At 39.0% G+C, this 4,975-nt stretch overlaps 2 long non-coding RNA genes across 3 annotated transcripts in view; one reads left to right on the top strand and one right to left on the bottom strand.

Annotated features, from left to right (window-relative positions):
• The window catches only part of LOC109319902, a 47,041-nt gene that overhangs the window by 25,861 nt on the left and 16,205 nt on the right, over nt 1-4,975 (bottom strand). The gene's annotated exons all lie outside the window — the stretch shown is intronic.
• The window catches only part of LOC109319903, a 19,196-nt gene continuing 15,114 nt past the window's right edge, over nt 894-4,975 (top strand). Inside the window, exon 1 of the long non-coding RNA XR_002103665.1 lies at nt 894-991. This is a non-coding gene — a long non-coding RNA (uncharacterized LOC109319903). The remainder of the gene's footprint in view (nt 992-4,975) is intronic.

Genomic DNA, 4,975 nt, shown 5'->3' with positions numbered 1-4,975 from the left:
GGGTGGGCTCCCTTAAGTGCCTTGGTCTGCTGGCTTTGCAAGGGTTGCTCAGCGGGCCAGCAGTGGCAGTAGTTCCCCCATGATGATTTGGCAACAGGGGGAGTCATGCTCAGCCATGGCACGCAGCCCAGTTCAGGTCCCTGGGGCTGCACCTGGGAGCAGGAGAGTGGGGGTCTCTGGGTGAGTGTGCTGGAGCCCTCACAGAGTTCTCCATGCCCCCACAAATGAACACAGCCCCAGGGAACATGACCAGGCTGGAGAGTATAGGCAAGCATGGTTGCCTCTGCTGCCTGCCTGCAGTCAACAAATGCCTGTGGCTGAAGATGATGGCGGGGAGGGTGCTCAGCCATGCCCAGCAGCCAATTGGAAGTGGCCCAGTTGTTCTACTGTGTTGGCAGGCTCTGGCAGCCCTGGCAGCTTGCTGGCAACCATGCAAGTCCTCCTCCAGCCTGCTGGCCTCGTCCACTGCAGGCAGCCTGTGTGCCTCACCTCCCTCCCCTCACCAAAGGGTGAACATGTGTTTCATTCACTCCCAAACTAACCTGCAGTGCTTACAGTAACCCATGTAAGTTTAATCAATTCTGCCATGGGTTTTTTGAACCTCTGTATTTAGCCTTCATGAAGGTTTCCATTGTTACCTTCCTTCCCACTATTTAGTGCATCAAGGGCAGTTGTCAGTTCTGTAAAAATCAAAACCACATTCAAGTTCTCCTGCTATCTTCAGGAAATCCTTGCTTCTGGGTCTCAGCCTGACACAATTTCTTCAGGGAACAGATCGAAATAAACCCCCATTGCAAATCTAGGGATAGCCACAAGGCAATGACTTGCTTTTAACTGTTTTTTCAAACAGTATTATGTACCGTGTATTTTTCCTTTTGCAAGCAAAGAAATAATGAATAGGAACGTGACAGGTCCATATGGGATTGGACTGGTATGGTTTCTTATGCCTTCATAAAGATCAGGTCTGTGCAAGACATGTACAGTGAAAATGGTAAGAAAATAATCTTTCTACTGCCAGGCCAAACTAGTTCTGAACTAACTGAAAATATAGCTGAGTCAAAGGACATGTACAAATGGAGTTGATCAGAAATTAGGAACAAAGAAGAGAAAGTTACCCCTACCTTTTTTCAAAGCTGCCAGGTTCACTCTTCCTCCTCTCCCTCTAGGATGTGGGATTTTGATAATTTATCACAATCAGATGTGTGCAGGCACTGATTCTCTTGCCACTTACATTGCAAAACAGACAGCCAAAAGTTTCTTTGTGTCTTTGTACCACCCTTCAGTAAGGGCATTCAGCTGTGACTTTCATTGTGGACAGTTAGCTCTGTCCCTGTTTGGGCATAAAGCAAATTATCCATTAAAAAAAAAGTATATTTCCAACACAAAATATAAACTACTGTATCTGTAACCATGATATTCAAAAGGACTAGGAGAACCAAGTTTTATTACTGTAGATAGGGTTGCATGAATGATGGATTTTCCAGTTTGGTGGCCTAACCTTTTTTTTTAAATGGGTAAACCAAAATTGGAAGGAAGTATTTCATTTTGGTTTAAGATTATTTAAACCTTTTTTAGCCTTCATTTCCATTATTTCATTTTCGGAATAAAAGATAATTTTGAAAATAAAAATCAAAAGTTTTCACTTAGAAAATGTCAAGATGAAACATTTAAACTGTTCTGAAATTTTTTCACCATAATTTTGTTGATATCAGGGAACAGGGTTTTTTTTTAAAGTGGGAATTATTGGCAAAAGTACTAGTCCCTCCAAAAAATTCAACTTGGCTGTTTTAGGCACTAACTCAGGCTTACATTCTATTGACTATCAAATACTTTTTCAAGTCCTTTGAGTGCAGCTTCTGAATTATTCTGTTAGTCCATTAGTGTTATCAGCCATGAACATTGCTGGCAAAAACATCTATTTTAAACCTTTGTCTTCATGGGAGGGAAAAGTGTTCCAGGTTCAATTATTTTTGGGAAAGTTAAAACATAATGAAAAAATAAAAATTACTGTGTCAAAAGCAGGTGCTGGAATACTAACCATGTGCATGAATGGAAGCTGAAATTAAAGAAAACAAAACCAGACTGGCAGAGAACCAACTGGGGATAATCTGACTGGCAATCAGGACATTAAATGATTTTGAAAAACATAAAATTTGTCTAGTATCTCTAAGTACAAATTGACAGTTACCCAATCAAGTATATTGCCGAATATAAGGGTTAAAATTCCTCTATACATCAATTAAATCACTGGCTTGCAAAATAAAAAGACAGATAATGGGTGACAATCCAGATGGCGTCTATCTGTAATTTCATCAATTCCACAATTAAAATCTCCCCTATAATCAGAAGATCATCACTGGTCAATTGCTGCTAACTTATTGCTAGACAATTATTGCTACTAAAAGATCAACCAGCATTTTTAAAAAGACACAATTTCTTAGAAGTGGTCTAACCTATCAATAATGTCTTTCTTAGCAGCTTGTGTAACAGCAATTAAATGGGTAAGTGAGGAAGCTACTAGTCTCTTTGTGTCTCTGAATTGTTGCAAAATCCATATGAGAACCCACTCAGAATATCAGACTAGCTAGCATCTTGGGAGGATTCCAAAGTTCCTGTAAAAACCTGCATCTTTATACATAAATTATTCCCTGAGCCATCCAGTCACAGGCTAAAAAATGTATACACGGTTTAGTAACACTTTACAATTCTCTCTCTTGCACATTATTATTTTGATATTATTTTTAACTGCTATTACCTTGTCAACTTCTAAGTCAACCAAAGCAGTATACCCTGACTGAATTAGTTTTGTATGGCATAAATAAGAAAATAGAAGATATATACATTAATACATTCTTAACCACTTTATTCTTTCAGGAAATTCCCAGCTTTTGCAGGTTATTTCCTATATTCCAGAAAGCATTTGACCACCAATGCAGTCCTAGTTTGGGGGGAATTTTATGGGTAGGAAGTATAACCCATTAATATGGAAACCATAACATAAAATGAATAAATAAATGAGAATGTCCACATTTGTTATCTTTAAAAAAATATCTTGACTGGCAGGGAACTGTCGAACTCCTGGGTTTTGAACATTTGAGGAAGAGTGAAGCTGGAATTAGAGAGGCAGAATTGCTTTTTTAATGGCAGAATTAATTTGCCTTTGTTGGGAAAAGCAGTGATTGTTTCTGGATAAGAAGTAGGATGTGATGGATGGAGGGAAGGATTTTAATAGGAAATAAAAACAAAATAATACAAAACAAAAAAAGGCAACTATACAACCTTTACTTGTATTGTATCAAAATGAATTAATTCAATATTGTATTTCAAGTCTGTGCATAAACTACAATGATCAGTGACTATCAGAAGGCAGAAATATTCATTTTATATCTTTAATATCAGATATTTCCCTGTCACAAATCTCACTTTCATGCAGTTTTGGTTTTTAGCATTTACTATGTCTATATTTTATATTCCTAAGATTATTTCCTGCAGAGGGAATTCTGTACTTCTCATTCCAATAATATTTTTGGTAACAGTTATTGTTTTCTGTCAGAATTTCTGTATTTTGAGCCAGAATCAAATTGCCTTTTTTAAATTCCCATTTTCATTACATTTTCTCTAGCACTGCTTATGAGACAGTAATTTCACAGCACATAATCTGAAAGGAGTATAATAGAATCTACATAAGATTTTATACTGCGTTTATATCAAATTAAAGGTGATACAATTGTTTCTTGTAGATATTATAATCATCTGGCACCCTGAGAGCCTTCTGCTTTAAAAGGGATGCATGATTTCACTGGTAAAACTCAGTTCTGCAACCTGAGCTAGGAAGCCAACACTTCTAGCTTCCTGTTCCATTTCTTGATCAGAGTCTATTCTTAGTGTCTTAATCCAAAGCACAGAGCATTATAGAGTGATAGGACACTTTTACATGTGGTCTAGGGGCGGGGAGGGGGGTGTTAATTTACAGCGGCTCTCAGAGCTGCTGTAAATTGTTGCCACATCTCCCATATCAGCATCTACGCACTTAAAAATGGCACAGTGGGGGCACTTGAACTAAAGCTTATTCAATGAGCTTTCGTTCAAGCACCCTGAAGCCATTTTTAAGCACAGAGACACTGATACATGAGATGCAGAAGGCTGCTAGTGCAGCAATTGCCATGCTCCAGCAGACTTGTCTGCTCCAACACATTGGAATTCCAGCACATCCAAGCAGCCTTGGTACTTGTGTATAGGCTGCCATAGTTGCCACAAGCCAAACATTTTTGCAAGTTCAGATGTGAACCAAGACCAATACTTCAGTTTCTTTTCATTTAGCCATGCAACTACACCCCAGTATTGTACCCATGTACAGTTTAATGTCATCCCTCAGATCAAATAAAGGAATCATGTTTGTTTGTTTTTTAATATATTTTTGTATGTGCTGTCACATATAGGATCTTGGAAAAGCAGGGCTGGAAGAGACTTTGCTCCATCATTTCATCATTTAGTCTAGCCCCTGGCTCAACACAGGATCATTCCTGACTGAACTAACCTAATCAACTGTTGATCTTACCTGCTCTTGAAAATTTCCAGGGATGGAGATTCCAGAACATCTCTAGGTAGCCTGTTCTCATGCCTAACCACCCTTCTATTCAGAAAGTTCCTTTGAATCACCAACCTAAGTTTCTTCTAATGTATCTTGAGGCCCTTGCTTCTAGTCCTGTTTCCTACAGTCACACAGAATATTGTATCTCCATCCTCTATAATCACCCTTTAGGCATTTGAAGACTGTTATCAAATCCCTTGCTTAGCCTTCTCTCTTCCAAATTAAATAACCCAAGTTCTTTTAGCCCTTCCTCATAAGTCATTTTTCATAGATTTCATAGATTTTCATAGACATTAGGGCTGGAAGGGACCTCAGGAGATCATCGAGTCCAGCCCCCTGCCCAAAGGGCAGGAAGTCAGCTGGGGTCATAGGATCACAGCAAGA

The sequence above is a fragment of the Crocodylus porosus genome, unplaced genomic scaffold (assembly GCF_001723895.1).
Source record: "Crocodylus porosus isolate Cpor-Errol unplaced genomic scaffold, CroPor_comp1, whole genome shotgun sequence".
In the NCBI taxonomy this organism is placed as follows: domain Eukaryota; kingdom Metazoa; phylum Chordata; order Crocodylia; family Crocodylidae; genus Crocodylus; species Crocodylus porosus.
Note: the sequence above shows the minus strand (reverse complement) of the source record. Positions and strands in the feature narration are given on the sequence as shown.